The sequence below is a fragment of the Phaenicophaeus curvirostris genome, chromosome 4, assembly GCF_032191515.1.
Source record: "Phaenicophaeus curvirostris isolate KB17595 chromosome 4, BPBGC_Pcur_1.0, whole genome shotgun sequence".
Lineage (NCBI taxonomy): Eukaryota > Metazoa > Chordata > Aves > Cuculiformes > Cuculidae > Phaenicophaeus > Phaenicophaeus curvirostris.
In genome coordinates, this window is record NC_091395.1 from 7,516,331 (window position 1) to 7,540,375 (window position 24,045).

The window sequence follows — 24,045 nt, forward strand, 5'->3', positions numbered from 1 at the left end:
TCCTGCATGAAAACATCCTCCATCCACAGTGGACTATGAGTCTATGCTCCAGACTACAAGCTGTATCAAAGAGTATAAGTTAGCAGTGCACAATTCAGCTGGAGCTATGTTACTCCAGTGTGGAAGTAAGGCTTGGGGTGGAAAGGGGGTGCAGGATCTTGCCGCTGCCTTCAAAAATAGGAAATGGAGCCAGACCTTCCTCATAGGCGCACAGCCAAAGGACTAGAGCTGCCAGTGGTCATAAGGTAAATTCCCATTGGAAATGATGGAACCTATTCTCACTATGGGAGTGTTCAGGTGCAGGAAGAGACAGCCTGGCAGTGTAGTATCCCTGTCAATATTCAAAACTTGCTTGGACAACATACCTCTGAACCTCATCTAGCTTCATAGCTGGGCTTGCTTTGAGCAGGGTGTTGGACCACACGTCTTCCAGCGGTCTCTCCCAGATGGAACGATGTGAATCCAGGTATGTTCGGTATCCTCCATTTCCCATTCCTGTTGTTATAGTAAGAAATGAGTGAGACCTGCTGACCTGGGGCACCACTCCTCTAGCACTGATACATTTGAATATCTTTCCAACAGTCACAAATGAAGACTGCAAAGAGCACCTTGAGCTGATATCAACAAATTAATCTAGCTTCACTACTGCAATTTACTGTATTTCATTTGTTTTTCTGTGTAATGTTGATCATAATTAATTTTTGCAAGCCAACTCTTACAGGTGATAATCTGAAGTTCCCCTGAGACAACAGATGTTGTGCTTTTACTGATCACCTCCTGTGCCAACTTGAGAGTACTGTCTTTTTTATTATATTGTAGGTTATGTTTCTGGAGCATAAAATTCAAATCATAACATTTTCCTTGGTTTAACTATTTAATTTTCAAATATTGCCACGTAAAGGGCACTTTTTAAACTGAAATCCGCAAGAGGTTCCTAATTAATGTTTTCTGTTGTGGGTCTTGTGAAATTTGGGAAGGAGAATGAGAAGAAAAAGATTAAGAATATAAGTTGCTAGTTTTTAAGTAGGACAGAATGGAGAAGTAAGTTAAAAGGATAATCTCCCTGCTTTCTCGTGCTAGTTCACCCTTTTATTCTTTTCCCTGTCCATCTATGTATTCATTCAATGATCTTTCCTCTGCTCTGTGAAGTGAGTGGACATTAGGTAAAAATTCTTCACAGAAAGGGTCATTGGGCACTGGAACAGGCTGCCCAGGGAGGGGGTTGAGTCACCTTCCCTGGAGGTGTTTAAGGCACGGGTGGACGAAGTGCTAAGGGGTATGGGTTAGTGTTTGATAGGAATGGTTGGACTCGATGATCCGGTGGGTCTCTTCCAACCTGGTTATTCTATGATTCTATGATTCTATGAGTACTCTGTTCATCCCAATGCACTAACTTTAGTTTTCTATAAATAGCAGCAGTTAATAAGGATGACCAACAGCACATGTTCAGGTTGTTAGTGAGCATCACAACCTGTCTTTTCTAAAAATTTGTGTGCTTGCACTCAATTGGTCTTTCCTACATTTTGTATGAACCTCACCTTTCAGTCAGCTAAGCCTTACAACAGATTTTTCCAGCAAGCAAACCCGGTTGGATTCTTAGTCATTTTTACAGCCTTTTCTTTTTTTCCAATGACTTCCAGGTTTTGTTATCCTTCTGTACTAAGGTGATCAGCAGCAAATAGTGTTTCTAAATTGGATTTTGTGCTTAAAAGTACCTTTATCTCCTGCCGTCACTAACTAAATTCTCAACAAAATCACTCTTCAATTTTATGGCCACATGCATTTCATTTAGGACCATGTACAAAATAAATAAATAAATAATACTGTTGTAATAGTAGCAGGCAAATTTCTCAACAATTTCTAAACGGAAGAGGAAGAGTCTACAAAACCAGTGCCAGAAAGTTTGGCAACCTGCTAAAACAAAACTGTGGGGCATTTCAGTTGATTGCATTTTTCCTTGGGAAGAAAATACTGACAAGCACTTCTGCAGCTAGTGATGAAAAGTCCTTGACCTTTAACCAGCTAATGGTGAGACACACTCAGTAGAGACCCCATAGAAGCTTTCTTGGCCAACTTGCAGGCCTTAGCTGGGACCTTTTCTGACAGCACCCAAGGTCAGGAGCTCTTACAGCTTGCTTTGAGGTTTTTCAAGAGCCTTGGCTGAGGGCAAGTTCTAAAGTAATACTATCCTTTGCCTCAGACCAAAGTGAAGGGCTGGTTACCAGAGGCCATTCTGAAGTAATTCCACATGAATGACCAAAATCTGTTCCTCTAATTTGCCATTAACTGGTGGGGAAGAAAAAAGGTTCCCAGTCTGTGGTTCCAAGGAAGTATTTTATTTTGAGGGACGGGTGCAATTTTCAGAAGTTTCCACCAACTTGGCTCAAGCTCCTCAAGCCCTTTTACAGCTGAGAACTCATGAAGGGCTGATTATGGGAAGACACTGCACGGTGCTTTATGCCAGTCAAATGGCAGCATGCTATGCCTGTTCTTTGTGGTTGTTATAAATCACACTGCGGTCGATTGCAGCTTTACATCACCTTCTATCTTACATAATCTTCGCGCTTCTCTGCTTTCAGTGCACGGCAAAATGAGATTCCAACAAGGTGCTGCTTTCCTCCCTCCCTTAGAACTGGAAAGCACAACTAGCAATAGATGGAGAATGAGTACAAATGGCTCCTCCTAACCACTAGTAAACACTAACTTTAAAGTAAATGCATTTAACTTTGAATTAAATCCTTTTAGGCGGAGCATCTTCAGTGAATCATCAGTGTCAGCAAGAAGAAAACTAAGATAAAAGCCCGATGTCTGAAAATTTGTTCCTATCAGGACAAATCACCAGCATATTGATTAAAAGCCAAAATCATTACAGTCTGCCCAGACTTCTGCCTAAGTTCCAAGGATGACATGTGATATTACAGATAACTCATATGATGTGCCTACTGCTGTGTTAAAATTGTCAAGAGAAGAAAGTGAGATAGCTTAAGGTGGAGATCAAAAAGCAGTAGCCCCTGAAGATCAGAAACTTCAGTGTCAAAAGATGTGCCAGACTGAAAATCCAGGAGTAAAACGGGAGGTTGAGGAAACAGCAGCAGAACACAGAATGTCATGATGGAATTAAAATTTAAAATATTTTTCTCAAGCACTTCTGCCCTCATCAAACACCCTCATTGCCACAATTAGCACACATAAGGGAACAGTTCAGGTGTGTGTGATTAGCAGCTATTGTGTAGCCTTAAAAAAAAAAAAGTCAACAGAAATTCTCTTTACAAAGGAGAATGGTTTTATGCACACGTGCCGAAGTTGATGTGTACATATAGTAATATATGTATGTAGACATTCCTGTACATGCTTTCCATATGGCAATTAATACCTTGCAAACTCCCTGGCAAGTTTCCATGATTGGAAAACACATTAGAAACCTCTATCCCCTTAGCAATTAAAAAACCAAGCCACTGTTCTGTATAATTGTGTGCATCCTCTTAAAATACTGTGACTTTTGGTGTAGCTCATCAGACAAGGAGTAGGGAAAATAAACAGGTCCCTGTCTTGCCGTTTGTTGGTTTATTTCCCCTGAGTCTTTTAAAAGGCAGAGATTGATTTAGTAATTAGTGTTTGTTCATGTATATCTTGTGTAATTAGCTAAAACGGCGAATTAGGGAATAAGAAATAAACATTAATATAAAAACCAAACATTAATATAAAAGAACACACACCAGATGAGAAATGGATATTGTTGAGTCATTCAAAAAGCATACTTTGGTGTAATGATCTACAATACTTCCAAATATGCATTGTAATTTCCTTTAAAATACAACTCCCTCTTAATAATGTAAGTTTTTATTAAAACAGTTCATTAAACCTTGACAAAGACACTACTTGACAGCATCATTTTGTAAGAATTCCTTGTATTTTGTAGATAGCTAAGTGAGAACGGGAACAGTTTGTCTCTCAAAGTAAGTGCTGGTAGGCATATTAAAAAACAAAAGGAACAATATCTTACAATTTTTTTTACACCTGTAGAATTCATTGTTATCACCAAGCAGGCTGTACTTTTTAAAGCCACATAACACCATGTGGCAGAGATAACCAATTCTATAATGATACAGAGATAAGTCTGATGACACCTCCCACCTTTGCAGAAGTGGGTTACAATTGACAAGACACATTATTAAGAAGAAAGCCACTACACCATAGTGCCAGAGACAGGATGTTTGAGACAGAGCAGTGAGCTCTGATACAGAAAATCAACCCTCGGCTTCAGAACACTTGGATCAGGCTCAGGTCCCAAATGTAGCCATTGCCTGAGATATTGCCAGAACAGCATTCATAACTGCCTGTGAATTTCTGTCTACATGTTTATTTACAAGGGAGAAAATGTTTTTTTCAACGGGAGGTTGATTAATATTTCTGTCTGAACCTATTACTTTCACCAAGAAAAAGGATAGGCATAAACTTGTCATCTTCTCACCTTCCCTGGTTTTGTTCTCCTTCAAAATATTAGTAGCTGAACAGGTGAGCAAGTAATCTCTGGGGAGCAAGAAAGAAGCATGTTTTCTAATGATGGATGTAGAAGCAGTGATAATAACAAATATTCCTTTTCTTTGGGAGATTCAACTTGAACTTCTTTCCCTATTGTTAGCAGAGATTCTGTTGTTGTTTGCTGTTCTGTATGCCATTTGCTTTCCTCAACATTAGTATTGTTCACCTGTTCTTGGCACCAAAACCCACAGCAGCTTTTTATTAAGCTAACCCTGCAAATATGCATGTAAAGCCTTTCAATACTGCTTAGCAGTTTGTAGTGAAGGGGGCCCTTCTTTTTCATTGATTTGAGTATGCTTACTGAATAATTGCATCTGACAAGGTTCTGAAGCTTCGTCAAAGTTTCCTTTGCCTTCTGATTTTGGTTGCTTCTGTTTTGACTTTAAGATGTCCCTGGATGTTTGTCACGGGAAATGAACTTGGCTATTTGTTTTGTTTTAAGTGACATTCAATACTCTGAAGAAAGAAATGGAGTATGACAAGTCTGTAATTGTGTTGATTTTGTTTTTCCATCCATGAAATAGCTAGACATGTACATACCTAACTCCTCTGCTCGTACAGTACACTATGTCCCACATTTTTAATAGGACTTCTCTGTAGCCAGTTTAAGAGTCTAGGATTAGGAGGTTTTTTTATGCTTATAAATGAACTTTATGACTTTTATAGAGCACTGAGTGTTTTCAATCTGGCAAGTGTCAGTGACAAGAAAAAAGCTGTGGTATAACAACTACGAGAGCTTTCTGTAATTTGTCTCATCAGCATTTCTCTGCCCTTTGGCAGGAGATGCTGTCACTTTGTGAAAAGCAAAGCTGTAGAGTCTATAGTGCCTGAAAAACAAAGGTAATAAGGAAAAACATTGAGCTCATGCACAACAAGCAACAGGTTATCATCAAATAGTGCAGATTCCTGGGTTTAACTGCCTCATACTGTTTTTTGCTCTGAAGGCTTGACACTCCTTGTGCAAAACTGGCCCCTCTTTGCTGAAAACCAGGGCATTTTGCTGATTTATAGCAGCCAAAGAGCTGACTCTTCATGGCCAGTTTAGAACAATATGGTTCCCCAAACATATGTGAGTAGATTTCTGTCCCCTCGGTGATGGGCGTGTAGAGTTCTGAATTGGCCAGTCTGGGTGAAGTGCATTAGCCCAATTAGATGCTCCTCCTATAGGTACATAAGGGCTGGCTTCCTACTGATGCACTGAGATAACAGCTGCACCAGGTGTTGACTCAAATGTATAAACTCCTCATGTTAGCAATTACCATGGCACATTTTACACACAGCAGGCGTTTCCCTGCTAATTAACCAGCACCATTATCAACGCAGGCCTGTTCACCTTTGGCTGCAATTATTAGAGCATCGCTGTGTTAATTGTTATTTGTGCCCTTACTGATACTGACATCATGTGCGGATCTCAGCGCTTACAGGCTGCTGTATTTCAGAATCAACACAGTAAGGGTGAGTGAGTGAGACTCCTAAAGAAGTGAGTCAGAAAAGGCTTAATCCGGCAACAGATGGGCTCACAAGTAAGCAGAGAAGGGGAAATCTGTATTTCAGACCCACGTCCTGACGCAAGTGGTGATTTCTGGTTTGGACAAGATGCTCTGGCGCCTTGGAAGGGAGCTAATTTACAAACACTAGTGATTCATAAGTACTATTGTTTTTCACTGAGTGGCAATAGGGTTACAAGAATGAAGAACTTGTTCTAGTTCAACATTGCTCCATATCTGTTGACTACCATGGCGTGACAGTAACTCTGAGGGAATAAAAAATAGATTTGAAGCAAAAAAATGCTGCCACCTGTGAACCTCTTTTGCTACTTAAAAAAGAATTTTGTTTCTCTAATAATAATCCTTTACTAGACTTTTTCTACATCTTTTGAGATGAAAATATAATATGAAAGACATTAGAGGATGAGGCAAACAGTGTCTTAATCAAACAGCCTCAGCTTTGTGTCCGATGTCTGGCTTGCATGATATTTGCTGTATGATAACATTTCCATATCTCCACTGAATTGTCTCCTTAGCTGTATAAGAAAGAGATGAATCCTTCCCCCTACCCCACCCCCAGCCCTGCTCTGTATTTTATACACCTACAGCTGTAGGACATCTGGTGAGACAGAAGATTCTACATAAATAAGATGTTAATGTAAAAAATGTTATTTACATTACTTAAAATGAGAACTATTAGGGAAATATCCAAGAGGCTGTGTATCTTTCTTGTGACGGCTGGATGGAGGTTCCTAAAAAAAAAGCAGCAGGCAACCTAATGTTTTCAAGAAGTCCTTGACATCTTTGCAAACTCTAAGTGTTTGGTGGAAAAAAATTAAACTACCTTTTCCACTGCCCTTTATATTCTTAATAGCTCTATTGCACTTTTCTTTCTTCCTGTGGCAGTAATGATGATTGGGAAGGTCAGACAAACTTCTGGATGACCTTCCATACCAGACAAAACCCCCAAGGAGGAGAGAAATCCTTGTCCACCTTTGAAAGGCACAAAGATTCAGCTTCCAGCATAAGCCTGTTCTTTTCTTTCTTCAAGATCCAATTTGATGCCAAAATAGTCAACACAGATCTGGTTTTTGTTTAATCTTTTTACTTGATCCCAGGTAGAATTTTGTTATGATCGGCACCGTGCTGCATATCCAGGGATTTGGGCCATACAACTTCTTTTTCAGAAGACGCATGTTACCTGAACAACAGTTTTAACAAGGTTATGCAGATCCCACTGCCAGAGGAAGGTACTCAGCCAATTTCTCAGCTAAGGGATCATTAAAGGTAACGGCTTCTGAGTTTTCACAGCCAGCACTGAGTTGTGAGGTTGTGAACGGCAAGCAGCTCCATGTATCCACAGCTGCAGCTGCACCAAAGAAGTTGCAACACTCTTTTGCTGCAGAAAACCATATCCAAGTGACCTCAGTTTTTGAAATCCCTTTTTCTTGATTATACTGACCTCACATCTATGCATGGGTGACACACAAAGAATTGCCTATTGATTATAATCTTTTTAGTTACAGAGAAGGCAGACTTTAAGTTTGCCTGGCTTCAGCGCTGATGTGGCAAGCACAGTCAGCAGGGAAAAATGTGCTGTGTCATCAGTATAATATGAACCTATCAAGCCATCAAACTATTTGTGGTTGGATATTTGTTTCATGACTTTCTTGTCATTCAGCCGGCCTTCTCTTCATTTTTTTTCCTTTAGTGCTAAACCACTTTGACACATTTTCTGCTCTATATGTCATCGAAGGCTGCTGTCCTGGGAGTGTCTGTGGTAGAACACATTCCTTCCTCTTTATCCCTAATCTCTCATATTTATAGTGAGGGAAAGGTCCTTCATAGTGTGACCAGGTGCTCTTGGGGCTCAGGGACCTCCTCATTGCTCCCTGGCATCTCTTCTTCTAGGAATGCAAATTAGTGTTCCATAACTCCTTGCTCAGCACAGAATTAAATTAAAAGATAAACATGAGCAAAGCTGTGAGATCTCCTGCTGATGGGGTAAGAAGTAAGGGTCTGGTGAGACCATGACATGTTGCAAGGATATTCTGTTCCTCATATAAAGCCTGATCATTTCCAAATTATGTTGATCCCAAATGTTTAGCTATTTTAACTTCCATGAGGTATTCATATGTTTTAGGTTATTCTTAGCCACCAGTTTTCTACAGCTTATGTGATGCTTTTGAGCCGATGCAGGACTTTTTATATTCACAGCCCACTTGGAGCTGATTTACATTGCCACTGATAAGTGCAATATCTCTGTTTGCCAGCTGGCTTCCCAGAAGCTAACCAAGCAGACGAGAGCCAAACCTGGCTTTTTGTACAACCCTGGCACTCAGTGCAGCTCACAGACCGAAACCAGCAGTGCTCCTTGTGACATCGAGTGCCCAGACCAGGAGTGCCCAGAGCCATATCCAATCTCAAAGCAGTGTAAAAGGTAACAGTTTGGTGAAAAGAGGCAGGCTTTATTAGCGTGAGAGCCACAGCACAGCAGAGACTTTGCTGCTGGTCTCCCGAGTGATCGCAGTGGAACAAAAATACAGTAGAGGGGAGGCTGCTGCATGGTAAGGCAGTAAAACTATCTGACAATCACAGAGGTGCACGTACAAAAAGGCACCACAGGGATGTTTTTCAGTGCAAGATCCTGACCCAATGGTTTTATTCTGAATGTTTCCTGCTCTTGGTTTGGCTCCTGGACTAAGAGCTGCTGCAGCATAGTTAGATGTTTCCTCGGCAATGAGCTGAGGACATTGTTTTCATGGGCTTATTTGGTTCTATGATAAAAGGTGAGCCTTCCAGGTAAATGGCAGAAAGCTTATGAGCTCTAAAAGTGGTTTCTCGGCAATTTCAGATCTGATAATGGATGACCCATACTTTGGATATCTTTGTCTTTAAAATGGTATAAACAGCACATAAGTTTCTCAGCAGTGTTTAAAAGTCATTCAGTATTTTAGTATTTGTTATTCACTTATTATGTGCAGTTATGAAATATCTACTATCATGAAATCTAAGCACACAGCATTAAATTGTGTCATTTTGAAAGGACCTCCAGCATTGGGCCTCCTTTCCTTGCAATGAGTGACTGCAAACTGCTTGTCTTCAGATGCTTTAAGGAACGTGTTTACAGTAGTTGCTGATTCTAGTTTTAATGTTTCCACCAGGCCTATGCTGAAAGACATACCGTGTTTAGCAAATGTCTCTTTTGGACTTTCAGTGTTGCAGAACAGGCTAATGGATTTCTTTGTGTGCTGCTTTTCATTTGGTGCTGTTTCTCCAGCAGCTGCTACAAAAAGAACTCTGTCAAGTGCTGCACTCCAGATTTGTGTGCATGAGAAAACCTACATGAGCAAAATGGACAGAGGAGAACTTTTGTTCTTAAAAAATCAGATGCTGTTGCTTTTTATCCTGATTAAATTTTGTTTGTTCTACAAACCAGTCTCTTCAGTTCCAGCTGTATCTAGGTCTACCTCACTGCAATGTGGTGCAGCATCTGGGGCATGCACACCCAAGTTCCTTGGCACAGAAACCAGAGCTGTGTAAACAAGAAAATGTCTTATACCTGAATATGGGTGCTAAGATGTTCTCCTGAGGATTAGAGCATCCACAAAGATTCATAGACTGAAATTGAAATACATGAGAAATTACACCGGATTAAGTGGTAGGATACAGGTCAAAACATCAAAACTTTCCTTTTTTCAAGTTAGGCACAGAAGTACTGCAGTGGCTTTCATTAATATATCTACTGTGTTAGCTTTTCCCTGGGCCAGTGGTATCTGGGGTCAAGAATAAAGAATAAAGAGAAAAATACACATAAGCTATGTTTTCCACCATAATGCTCTGGTCACCCACTAACCAAAAATGCTGAAATGACTAAATAAATGAATTCGTCTGATGCGGAGCCACATGAAGGAGTATCTTAAGGAGCTCCCCACTGCAGACTTGCCACTCTCCACTTTTTTCCCCTAAGGATACCAGCTGTGGTTTATCCTCTCCTCCTCTCCTTTCCCCACTTAAAAAGTGCCACATTCTCACTGAAGTCTCTGTTCCCAAAGCAAAGAGAATCATTTCTAATGAACACTTCAAACTCCCAAATCGGCCTCATGTGAACCTCATCTCAATAATCATAGAATCATAGAAACCCAGAATGGTTTGGTTTGGAAAGAGCCTTAAAGATCATCCAGTACCACCCCCCAGCTGTAGGAAGGGACATCTTCCACTGGATCACGTTGCCAAAACCTCATCCAACCTGGTTCTTGAACACCTCCAGGGATGGGGCATCCACGACCTCTAATACATAAGGACGATGTACCACTTTTTGCTAGAGCAAATCCCACCTAAAAGAACTCAGGGCCCTATTGAGACACCCTTCTGATTCCTTCTTGAACAAAGGATTATCCTCCAAACTCTATGCTCCAAATCCCAGATATGAGTGATGATATGTGGGCAGCATTTAGGCCCATTTCCTACTTCCGCAGTCTGCAAAGAACTGGGATAATCAATCTACATTTTGTTGTTCAGTCTTTCCTGGCTTTGGATAACTTTTTCCACTCATTTATACTGCATTTCTTTTAGCAATTTATGTAATCCGTATATGGCTGATCAATTATAGCTAGAAACTGTAAATCTAGGAAAAACTCCAGAGAGTTTAGCACTTAGCAAAGTGCTGATGGAGGCACACCCAAACAGAAGTTTAACCTTCTCTCATCTGTAGATAATCCTCATAGTGTTCAGTGTTGCTTGAGAAGAAGTTATGTCGTGAAGAGACCACATTTCTCTTTCAGACCATTCCCCACTTTCCTCTCTTGCTAAATAAAGGGAGGTTTATTTGGCCTCAGTGATGCCAACAGGGGTTAGAGCTGCATAGGGGTGTGTGAATTCGTTACTTCCAAAGGACTGATAGCACAAGTCTTCCTTTGCCCCCTTGTGTCCAGGCACCTAAGGCTTTGGGAAGCTCTGTGTTTTTGGAATAACTATCGTAATAACATTTATTTCATGTTTCATGCCGCAAACTACAATTATATACTTCTCTAGTGTGCAGGTTCAATGTCATTAGTTACAAAATATTCTGTATTCTCCATGTTTTCAATGGTTTTATCTAGGAAAACTGCTAATGAAACCTCTGCCCTACTTGGAGGGTTCCTTCTTTAAATAGCACATAGAAAGGGATCATCAAAAAAGCAGATTTGATTGCACACCCTGGTCTGCAGAAGGAATAAGTGCCTGTGCTGGCCTCTTCTGTCACAGCCTGGTGTGAGCAGCTGTGATGGACCTTGGTTCTCAAGCAAGCCCAGGACCTACCTGCTGTCAAAACACTGATTTCAGCCTATCGATTTTACATTTGTTAAGGCCAGTTTCAGGTCTCTAATTTACTCAGATGATATATCAGAGTGCACAACCACAACGGCATAGCAACTGCTATCTTTAAGGATGTAAAAGTGGCCCCACATTAGCCCTCTTGCTCTGCCCGCATGGCCCCTATACAGCATTTATAAATGATGTCATAAAAAGCAGGGCCATTCTGTGTCTTACCAGTTAAATAGTTCCTTGCATAGACTTTTCCTACAAAATCAAAAGCTAAGCCACCATCTAGTGATTCCAAATTATGTAGTTATTAAGACTTAATTACTTTTCATTTGCTTTCTTAATAACGGGAAGCATAGCAGAGTGTTGTCTGAGTGGCTTATTTTATAATTGCTGTTGGAAGAGTTTGCTGGCATTTATATTGTGAATGAGTTTATTGAAATAAAGATAGACTTAATAAGGATTAACTGGGAGCAAACATTTGACCTTACATAAGCAAAAAATAGCCGCATTATTCTTGCTATCTGCACACTGTATTTACAAGAGCAATCTTCTTTGTGTTGCTGGGTGGTTCTTTTCTAGAAGAGGAAGGGTTGTTTTTAATACTCATTGATAAGAATACCCTGAAACAATAAATAAGCTTGCTGGGATTGAGGTGGGGAGGGAGCAGGACTGCCCTCAGTAAACCATTGTGTTTCCAAAGCTTTACTCTTTCAACAGCCTGGCTCTGGAATCATGACTCTGTATGTTTATTATTGTATTATCATTGTATACATTGACAGTCTGACCGGTAAAACTCTACTAGCATCATTTCACAAAATACTGGTGAGAGAAAACAGTAAAGAACCGTTTAAAACAGTACTGGCTGCAGCTATTTTCAGTTGTCGAGGAACTAGCAAACTGCAATGAGTTTGTTCATATGGCCCCTTCCTTTCCCTTTTTTATTCCTCTGTTTTTTGACTTTCTCCTCTCCCGCTTCCTTATGTTTTTTACCCATATGGCATACGTTGGCATCACACCAGGCCACAGAATATTTGGTAGCATTTTTCAGGAGGGAGGGAGATAATTGAGCTAAAACCTCAATCCAAATTCACTAACAAGCTTGATAACTGTCTGAGCTGGTGGCAGGGATGGGAACAGAATCTTGAGAGCAATTTATTTCAAATTCACGGTACTGAATTATAGTCAGGCCACCTCTGAGACTGTATAAACTAGCTGCCTCAATTTAATCATAGCTTCAACATGATTTCTGTATGGCCTGTTAGCCCTGAAAAAGGTGAGGCAAAACCCTTATTTGATTCTGGGCTGCTGCTGTATCACTCAGATGGAAGTCTTTACCTCCCTAGAACTCTTTTTTCACAGCTTTCTAGACTAGCATCATCTTCCCACCCCCTCCACACGTGCTTTTCCTCCTTTTGTTTTCCTTCTTGACTAACTACAATCAGCTTCTGGACTAGTCAGAACATCAGCAACTAGTCAGTCAAAGTGCCTTGAATTTCAATAGTCTTGAAAGGCAAGCAAAGGTAAAGCAATCCTTTTTTAGAGAGGAAAACTGGTATTTTTATATAGAGACCTCATTGCTCTCTATAGCTACCTGAAAGGAAGTTGTAGAGAGGAGGGTGCTGGCCTCTTCTCCCAAGTGACAGGGGACAGGACAAGAGGGAATGGCCTCAAGCTCCGCCAGGGGAGGTTTAGGCTGGACATTAGGAAAAAATTCTTCACAGAAAGGGTCATTGGGCACTGGAACAGGCTCCCCAGGGAGGTGGTTGATTCACCTTCCCTGGAGGTGTTTAAGGCACGAGTGGACGAGGTACTAAGAGGCATGGGTTAGTGTTTGATAGGAATGGTTGGACTTGATGATCCGGTGGGTCTCTTCCAACCCGGTTATTCTATGATTCTATGATTCTATGATTTTCACTGAGTGAGGCTAACAATCTAGCATCTATCAGCTGTCAGTGCTTTGTAAAATATGTTTGCAGGTTTTCTTCTTAGGTTGAATTATCTGAAGGCAATGGTGGGTTGTGTGGTGAGGTGTTAACTGTTAGATGTTCCCCAGCTGATAGCATCGATGGCTGGGTGTCCTTTAGCAGATGGCTTCCTTATTTAGGTGTTCTCTACCTGAGCAGCATCTGGGTGTGGTGGGCTGGGGTTGCAAAGCCACTCTGTTACTCTCAGCAAGGAAGAGGAGATGAAAAGCAGCAGTCCAGGTTTATGAAATCAGCCTCAGGCTTGTAACCTCATAAGGAAAACTATGACTTAATAGAAGGCAGTAATTGGCAGAAAATAAGGGAGAGGGAGAATTCAGCCCAAGTCTCTATTCTCATTAGTTTTAAATTAGCGGCACTCCATTAGCTTCACGGGAGTTATTTCTGATTTACACTGAGATAACTGAGATCAGAATCAGATGCAAAACGTATTGAAACCATTCATGTTTACAGTGTGTGACAGTCCTTCAAAAATAGCCTGGATGAGGCTGTATTGTGCTGGCTGCCACGAGGCCAGGACCTGACAGCGCCTCAACCAGCACCCTGGTACCCGACCCGCAAAAGAGAAGCAAAGCATAAAACCATTTTGCTGCCAGCCTTGCATCGCACCAAGCTTTGCTGATATGCTGACTGTCACCCGTCAAGCATAGAATGCCTTTTTCACAGAGGTAAGGAAAATCCATTAGCAGAATCTCTGCTTCAAGAGGTGACCTCTCCCCAAGCAAAAATGCTCTTTCAGTCGAATACAGTTTGCTGATAAATAGTTTGTGATGGTGCTGAAGGCTTATTTATACTATGTTATAGTGTATCTGCTTTGGACAAACTGTGCTGCCGGTCCTTCAAACCTTATTTCTCAAAATGAAATGTTCGCTCAGCAGCCAAGCTTGTTTTAATAATTAATAACATTTAAAGTGACAGAGGCATGGTTTCTCCCCACAATTTTTCTTTCAATACTATTTACACTGGAGAGATCCATTGACTTCTTCCAGTCAGTACCAGTTAAACATAACCTAACGTTATTGAGGTTTGCTGTTCCTTGATTTTGTTTCTAATATTTTGGTAACACTGATTGCATTTTAATTGGATAGGAAATCGGCAGAGTCTGGGGAAGGCAGAAGCAGTGAAACCTGAGAGTCAGGGTGTCTCAGCAAGCCAGTCACACTCAGCGTGCTCAGCGGTGGCTCTAGCTGTCCTCTGCTGACAGCTGAATTTTCATAGTGTGGGCTTTGCTGAGGTTTACCTCTGCACTTGTGTAGTTTTAAGTAGTTCGCTCTGCATTATCTCAGATATGCACTGAGGTAACCAGGAGTAGAATACAGCTTACAAAATAAACTTAACCGTGAAACCAGAATAATGATTTCATAGTGACGTCATTAACATCATTTAAAAGCCTTTAGTATGCTATGGCCTTGCTCCTCGACTGTGTGCAATGTTTTAAGACGTGGGCAAGACAGCATTACTGAAATTCAGTGAGAAAAGCTGTGTTTCAGTAAGGCCCAGAGCTGCTGGGCTTTTGCAAGCAGAATAAGGTCTTAAAAGTACCACAAATCCTTCATGAAAGCACACTCCCAAACTTACCTTTTAAGGAAGTTTATGATGATTCAGATAAGACTGGAAAGAATTTCCAAACTTTCAAGCACTTGCCCATTTCTATAAACAAACTTAACACCTAAACTTTTGATAAATGACTCAAGGATTTGCCCACTGCACACTGCAGTACATCCAGATGCAGTGCTGATGTGTTCTGCAGTTAGGGTCTGGTAAAGGCAGCGGAGGGAAATTAAGATGCGCTGCAATGATTTCATGACCTGAACCAGAGTTATTAATTTTGGTGTATCCTGTTGTATTTCCACCACAGTCTCTAACCACACGGCTATGATTCAGCTGGGAAAACACAGAGTTTGTTTGCAGTGACATTTTGGGTAGCCTTAAAGCTGTCTTCCCCCAGCCTCAGCTGCATGAGCTCATTCACAGCCTGCGCCTGCATATGTGATACAGCTGTTCACTGTACGCGTCCTGACCCTTGAGCAGATACCACAGTTCACTTAGTCCTGCTTCTCTTTCTAAGCTTGTCTTTGTTGGCCAAAATTAGAGGCACAAAGCATAATATAATTACATTATAGCCTAATAAGAATGAAAAAGGTAGGAAATCAGAGCTAGGGTCTGGTCTGATTGTTCCTGGTCAAGGGGCTCTGGATTTGGGATGTTACAGACAGACTGGGACACTAGAGCCTTATGTCTTCAACACTGCTGCCTTTCCAGGCTTGGGCAGAAACCTGCACAGCCTTAAGATTTTTAGTGAGCTGAGGAACATAAGGTTGATGATAATCATAGAATTGATGCTTAATGTCTGATCAGTCCTTACTGATTTGGGAAGGGAGGGAAGGTAAGGTTGTAATTCACAGAATCACAGAACAACCAGGTTGGAAGAGACCCACCGGATCATCGAGTCCAACCGTTCCCATCAAACACTAAACCATATCCCTCAGCACCTCATCCACCAGTGCCTTAAACACCTCCAGGGAAGGTGACTCAACCACCCCCCTGGGCAGCCTGTTCCAGTGCCCAATGACCCTTTCTGTAAAGAATTTTTTCCTATGAAGGCAGCAAAACATTTAATGAGGGCCACACTTATAAGATATGATCCTAAATCAAGCCTTAGCTTTGTAGTGCCATCCCTGCACCCCAAGCAGGTGAGTGGGTACTTGCTTGACTCCAGCTCTAAAGGCAAAATGCTGAGCATCTTTACCTGGTTGCTAGATTCAAATGATTGTATTCTGCAGTGCCTCCAGGATTACGTCCTCCTACCAAAGGTAAAGTAGACACTTTCCCAAGCTTGTATGGCAAGCTTGGGACCATAGTCAAACTATATGTGTTAAAGGATGGTGCATACCTATGAGAAAGAAACCTTTTAATGCTGTGGAAAGTCCCTGCTTCAGAGTGGGTATTCTACAACAGGATGAAAGAAGACATGTAAGATGATGTTTGGTGGCTGTTCCATGAGTATTTTGTGGTTTGCTAGAAAAGTGACTTGCTAGGAAGGCAAATAGAATTCCTCCTAATAGTGTCAAGTACAATTTCAGCTGGGTACTCTTCTGAGGCGAATTGCCAAGTGAAGGTTTCAGGGGTTTTTCAGAGGATGGGCCAACCCATTAACACCCATTCAGCTAATGATGCTCTGATCTTCTGCAGAAGGAGCTTTAAAGCAAGTAGTCGAGGAAGGAGGAGAGAAGAGACAAAAACTGTCATCAGTCCAAATGTTCCTAAATGCTTATGCAAGGGGTATGGTGTTAATTGCATTTCACATTTCCAAGCCAGCTCATCATCTTCTTCATTTGGGGTTTTCCACAGATCTGTGTAAAACGATTTTCTGTAAATCCTAAGCCTAACAAACATAATCCTTTATTGTTTAGCACTTAATTATGGGTCACCACTCCAATTCTAAACAGAAAAAATGACTGTTTACTTGAAGGGGGAAACAAAAGGACATCCCGCATCGAATCTAGTAAAAGTCACTGAAGTACATAGGTAGATCTGGGAACATATTTTTTCGGTAATTAAACATCAGTTTAGCAATCGTTGGATGAAAGTCGCTGTGCTTGTCAACTTCAAAATGGGTGTGGGATCACTCTGAAGATTTCTTACTGTTAAGTAAACTCAGATTAACTGTGTCCTTCTGCCCTGGAAGACAAGGCACTGTAGCAATACAGACAAAAAGGAAGATGCTTCCCTCATGGGAGATATTGAATAAGTAACTAATTAATAATATAAAATATATTAATAACATTTTTGTATTTGATGCCTAATTCTGAATTGCTGCTGGATATTTGGAGCACCTGGCTATTAGAATAAGTATGTAGCAAATTCTTTCCTGCTGTGACTCTAGCAAACTTATTAATTTCAGCAAAGCCAGGTTGGCTTATGCTGCATGTGTGTGTAACTATGTGGGACTCCTCTCAAGCTACGAGATGCACCAGCAGAAAGCTGATATACTCTTACACTATTTTGAGCAGGTCCAGTCCCAGTTTGTTTTTTAAACAACTGTTGTTTCTTTACGGGAAGAAAATTTAATGTGAAAATCGCTGGAAGACATTAAATATGGACCTCCACACTACCACTCCGATAGACACTCTTGTAACACCACAGCCACACTGATACTGCTTAAATGTTACTTTTCGTATGCTGATCTAATTCTTGTTTCCCCTTTAACGGTCAAATAACATTGGTCTAATTAAAATCAGGCAAATATTTTGTGTCGTGTGTAATAGGTAATATAAAGCACATATGTAATGATTTAACTGAACATCTAAGCTTTGGATAAAGAAAAGTTTTCATCTGGCATTAACTTTGCAGTAGACAGAGACTAGTGAGTGTTGCCAGTCCTATTGAAGCTCCCTGGTAGATGCTGTACGGGTAGCACTTACAATTCTATAGGAATTATTCAAGCATAGCCAAGTCAAGATTTTTTCGTTTTGTTTTTGGTAGATTTCACTTGCATGGGAAAATTATTCTCAATGGTAACGGAAGATGAAAGAACAACAGCATATTTTTTGTGATACTTCTGTGAAAGAGTCCCAATCTAATCTCCAGTTGGTTATGGTAGTTGGATTAGTATGAAACATTCACAAATTGGTTCTCTGGCCTCACAAAACCAAACACAAATATTTAAACTGGCAAAAGATTTTTAATTAACAATTCCCCAAAAGTCTAAGAGAAAATAGGCTCAAAATACTTTTAAACTGATAAAATACCCATGTGCCAGGCTTCAGCCACTGTTCAAGAATAGCAGAAAGGAATTCTTTCCAGGCAGGGATATCTATTCAGAAACAGATATGTAAGTAAGTTGTAGTCCCTTATGAATGCTGAGAAAGAGCCCACCTCAATTCCTGCTTTTCCTCTTCAAAACTGGAGAGGTGAAGCGTAAATGAAGGTAGTTTTCTGTAGCTCTGGCTGTGTGCAGTATACCTGAGTTTTAAAACAATGCAGTGACTGGAGATGGCAAAGACATTCAGTGGCCATCCTCCAGAGGAAGGTATAAATGGAGAGCTATTTCACTGTAGAAAGAAGAGTTAATTAATATTTTTATTCTCTCCAAGGTTTATGACTCTGTAAATTGCAGAGTAAAATTATAAATCCTTTCATCTTGTTTTCCAAATTTACGTACCAATGGTGGATTTCCTATTCCGTTTTTAAATAGCTGTTTGCTGCTATTACCATTTTTCTTGGCTTATTAAACAAAATCAACTACAAAACACAATGACAGCATTTAAAATCTTGGAAAATACGCACACACAAATACACTTTTATATGTATTGACAAGTTACAACAAATGTGAACTGTTCTCAGAATTTATTGCTAATACAAATGTTGTGACGGGAATTAAGGAAATTTAGTCATTTACATAAATTCATATCTGCATTATGCAGGATTAAAAAGTAGTGTAGGATGAAAAAGAGAAAAAGAACTGAAATCTTCATGCTTTGTGGCAAGAGCCAATTGTTAATTCACAGTACCTTCCCTGGGGACCTTTTCTTCTGCTTGTATCCTCTTTTGGAGGCCTCTCCTACAGACTTTTATCTGAGAGAAAAAATAAAGTGGATCAATATATGTGTATATTTAAGATGTTTCTCCCACTCTCCTCAAAATGAGAGCCTATATCACGAATCAGCATTAGCGAAAGTTCCCAGAGTCCAGTCCCATTCACTGCAACCTCTAAGGCATTGTTTTTCATATGAGGAACTGAAAAAATATAGTTTATGTTACAGGGAGGAATTGTTTCCTTAGATTCTTTTTTTTTCTTTGGGGGGGTGTTGATTTTTAAAATATTTAGACAGCTAAGCTGTTAAAAAGTTCTCCTCACTACTTCAGAAACAAAACCTTCAACTTTCCTAGTAAGTTTCCTAGTAATTTGCATAGACAGTATTTGACAACTCTGAAGAGAATTAGTTATAGTTTTCTTTGATTGTATGTTTTCTTCTCCCCTAAAACTGCAATCTGCAGGTGGACTCTATTCTCAGTCATCTCCCATTCCTGCTTTGCTGGCTGGGTAGGGATGTGAGTCGGACTGTGCAGCGCTGGCCCCCTCAACAAAAAGCCCTCTGACACCTTTAGCAGAGAAAGAACAGCCTCCCTGCAGTCCTCACTCCAGCCAGCCTTCACCACAACGAGGATACGGAATCAGAAGCACCTGTAGCTTGGTCTTACCTGATTTGGATATAGCTTCTCTGAAGCAGACCACTCGAGGCAACACTGATTTTCATTAACTTCCTCCTCTCAAGTTCCTCATCCCCTTGCCCCAGAGCATTTGTACCAGCACAGCAAAGGAGAAGCTGGGTGCAAACAAGTGCCAGGGACTTTGCTGTGAATTTCATGAGCTCTCTGATAGGTTCAGGCTAAACGCATACAAAAACAGCAGAGAAATACAGTTACCAAGAGCCCAGTTCTGTAAAGGAAAGCATCTCTTTTTTTATTAAAAACTATGGACTTTTAACCTACCCCAAGCAGAGTTTTGAAAGTTTCATTTGACTTGCAGGGACTGTAAATTGCATAGATTTTATTTAGTCAAGGCTCCAGGCCTTAATTCCAAATATACTTTAAGTCATGCTCATAACATAGCCAATCATCCTAGTCCTAATGAGATATGCTGATTTTTCTTATGACCAGTCAGGAACTGTACTGTTTTGTTACGCCTCTCCCTGTCTCCTCAGACTGTGCCTCCCATCCGTACACCCCCACATGGTGGCTAATTGCAGCTTCATTCATTTTTTGTTTCATTTTACCTGGAATAATTGCACCATTAATGAACTGGATTGAGAAGCTGAGTGGCCAAGCAGCTCATGGACTAGAGGGGTTTTCCAGGAGGAAGGGAGTGGTGAATCCAAGGCCTGCTCCAATGAATTTTGAATATTAAAAAAGAAATCGAATTCACTGGAGTAAGAGGTTGAAACCTAGATCTGCCTTCCAGGCATGACACCTGTTTTACAGAACTACGCTCCATCTTCTGGTTGCATAATTAATTCCATGCAAAGTGGAAGGGCCTCTTTCTATCCCAAATTCCAATGGCTCAGGGTAAAAGCACTGCTGCCAGGTAAATTCTTAGTTCTAAGCTTAGAGGTCTTTGGGAAGAGTAGTGCAATGTGTGTTTTGTGGTGGCTGGCAATGTACAAGTTCAGCTGACGCCTGAAAATCTGTCATCGATTGAACTGTCACTGCTGACTCTGAAGAACTAGATTTGAAGGACCGGGTAGGAACTTTAAGTCGTGTTACCAAAATCAGGGGGCCTAGGAAAGAAGTAGGTTACATTTATCTAGGTGTTTCATATAGAAACATTGAATCGTTTATGTTGGAAAAGACCCTTAAGATCATTGAGGCCAATCCTTAACCTAGCATTGCCAAGTCCATCAATAAACCCTGTCCCTAAACATCTTTTAAATATCTCCAGGGATGGTGACTTAACCATTTCCCTGGACAGCCTGTTCCTGTGCTTGACAACCCTTTCTGTAAAGAGATTTTTCCTGATGCTAAATGGGAGCATCTTGGTTAATGGGGGGAAGGAGAAAGTGGGCAAAGGTACCTTGGTTTTCTGAAAGGAAAAATACCCACATTGGCTTTATTCACCACTCTAAGAGCCAGCCCAAGCATATGAATTGTAACAGGATGGAAATATCTTTGCAGCTTAATGGATAAAGGTTTTTGAGTCCCAGGCAGATGTCAGGATGCTCAGGTGTTGGTATGTGGTATGGCCGAGTTTAAAACTGGTCTATGCAATTAGGTGTAGACAGACACGAATCCTTCTGCTGACACCTCCAACCAGCTGGATCCCTGTCACCTCCTGCCCAGATGCCCTAGTGCTGTGTCAATGCCACATCAAGCCTAAGCTGATGTCGCAGAAGGAGGTGTTATCTCAGGCACTCACAACTGTCTCTTAACATCAAGCTGGCCACATGGAGCTAGTTTTGAGGTCAAGCAGAGCAAGGTTGGGCTTGCAGGCACAAAGGCAGCACCTCACAGTGTGGGAGCTCTCCCTACACCCTGTATGAGCATAGCCTGATGCTCCTGGGTGTTCCAAGGGAGGTGCAGCCTTAGCTAGTTAACTTATCACCACTAGAAAACTTTGCAAAGTCTTCGTATAGTGAGGAGATATTGATCTGCCAAAGGAATACTGCTGTGCTAGTGCCAGGCAGGGAGTTTCTGGTAACAGAGTTCTGGGGCTGGCAGCAACAAGTTACCTCACTTCTCATGCAGTACTTTTTTTTCAAAACAAGTATAAAAAATTATACCAGAGCAACGTAGTTGCTACATGCAATTGAAGACAGGTTTGTCATTTTGTGGCCTTGCTGCTAAGGAGAGTGGCATGAACACTGAGAGGTACTTGATTCCAGTTTCAGAATCTGGCAGAGGCAGGGTTAAAATACGAGTCCTTCCCAGGGAAACTCCCTTTGCAACAATTGTCTGTTGCAGGGAGAATAGCCACCTGCAGCCCATCAGCATGGGAGGTGTTGATGAAGGCTAGTGGCTCTTTTCAGTGCTCTGAGAAAGCTGCACCCCCAGGGAGTTTATAAAGCCTAGACAGGAGGCTCTTGGAAGAGGATTCTCATCCTTAGGCTCTTGTAAGGAATAAGTTATTATTTTTACTATTACTACTACTATAAAGTCTTTTTCTTTTCACCACATTAGGAATATTCTTAAACCTTCGCTTTTTTTCTTCTCCCTTCTTTCCTCTCTTTTAGAACTCTTTTCTGTTCCTTGTGATGGATTAATAGAGAAGGATTTTTACCTCTGTAATTTGGAGGCAAGGGGATGTTTGAAAGTGAGCACAGCTTTGCTGGCGTGCAAGGTGTTTGAATTAAGCTAAGCTTGTTTTCAATCTTAGTGATAAGGTTGGTGTGTTTTTATCAGCCAAAATGAAAGAGCTGATAAGGTCCTGAGCTTAAATCACTAGGATAGTAGTTTAGAAGAATACATCTTGATCTGCGTTTCCTTCTGACAGCTGTAAATAGCAGGTAACCTACTTCTTCAAATTCAACTGAGCTTTTAAATATCATGCAGATTTTATGTCTGACTCTGCATATTGTAATTAATCTCATTTTATATCTTTAGACTAAACCTAATGATTGACTCAGAATAGAATGAAGCATTTTGATTCTCTGTAAATCTGGCTATTATTCAGAATTGTAGATGGGGGGCATACCTGTCTAACTCCTATTCAGTAAACAATTTATAGTAGCTGAACTATTTCTGTTTGATCCCAGCCCCATTTCTTCCTGTGGGGGTGGGGAAAGTCTGTATATATGTGACCTGTGGGCAGTTTCTCTGTTGTTTCTGCCAATCCCGTGGAGTAAGATCTATCAGACCCTTGCTTCAAAGTCAGCGCCTTGAAACATGTCTGAGGAGTAAGGTTGTGGTGGCAAAAACGTGCAAGGTTCTTGCTTTGGCTACTGTTGAAGCAGCAGTACTGGCTGTATCTAATCTGCTTTTAAGGGTTATCGTAGCTGTGGTTGCCAGCAGTGTTATTCCCTAGCTGGGAGAGAGCTAAACCATCCAAATGCTGTTTGGGTAGACAAAGTAGTAGAAAGTAAACCCAAGAAAATAGTTGGCTGCTTTTCCTACTAAAAATAGCATTGCCAGTCTAACAGAGCACTTCTGTAGAGGAAGGAAACTAAACGTTTGCTGATACTGATTAAGTTTCTAAAAAGATTTAAGAAATCTGTTTATACATAGGCTGGCGGTGATATCATTTTGTCTAATGTCTGGGAAGAATGAAGAATTCTTTAATTTGCTTACTCGGACGTTAAGGTCTGAGAGGGGGACAGAGAAGGCACCACACTGCCTCCTCACATCAGTCAGAAAATTCACACACAAAAAAAGCACAAGGCCACATAGTCTAGATTCAACAAGAACAGCTGACTTTGAAAGACGGCAAAATTTTATTTGTGGCTCTCTTTTCAGGCAGGAGCCTTTGAGTAAACTTGTGTAACGTGCCTGCTGGGCAAAGCAAAGGAGCAGAAAGCTTTGCTCTGCAGTGCCTAGCGCTCTATTGTCTGTCTGCCTCCCCCACTCCTCATCCACTAGGATGCTGGGGAAGGGGTTTTAAAACCAGTCCTTTACAGCAGAACAGCTGTTCTTCCCCAGGAGGCAGTGGATGAGCTGGTCAAGCAGTTTGCTTAGGAGCAGGAGGGTTCCTGGGGTGAGACCTCCTCCAGTGCTCCTGGGGAGAGCAGCAGATGATAAGAACCAACACAAGGCAGGCAGCTTTTGGAGTAGGTGTAAAAATCTAGGAGAATCTAAAGGTTTATATTTATAAAGAGTACAAGCCAAAGTATGTGTTTCACCTAGGAAAGTGAAAGCAAGCATAAGAAGGGCTGCAGGAGGTAAGGCTTAGCTAAAGGTAAGGTTTTAATTAGCTCAGTGTCAGGACAGAGCCTGGCATCACTTGCTTTCATGAGTTGAGAGCCAGTAGCGCTGCTATGGGGTCCTATGGGGTACAGGACCACGCTAAAAGTGCTGTGAAGTGGTGGTCACAGTGTGGGTGAGAGAAAATTCAGGACGCCTAGGGAGGGATGATAATTTATGGATATGGTAGACTGCAGAACAGGATCTGATGGTGAGATTTTAAAATTTACTTGATTGAGTAATTTAGTATTTATAGATACTGAGGGCAGTTACATGTCTCTGGCTTGATTGGAAGGTGTAGTTAATAATTTGGCGCTCAAAGTATCAAACCAATG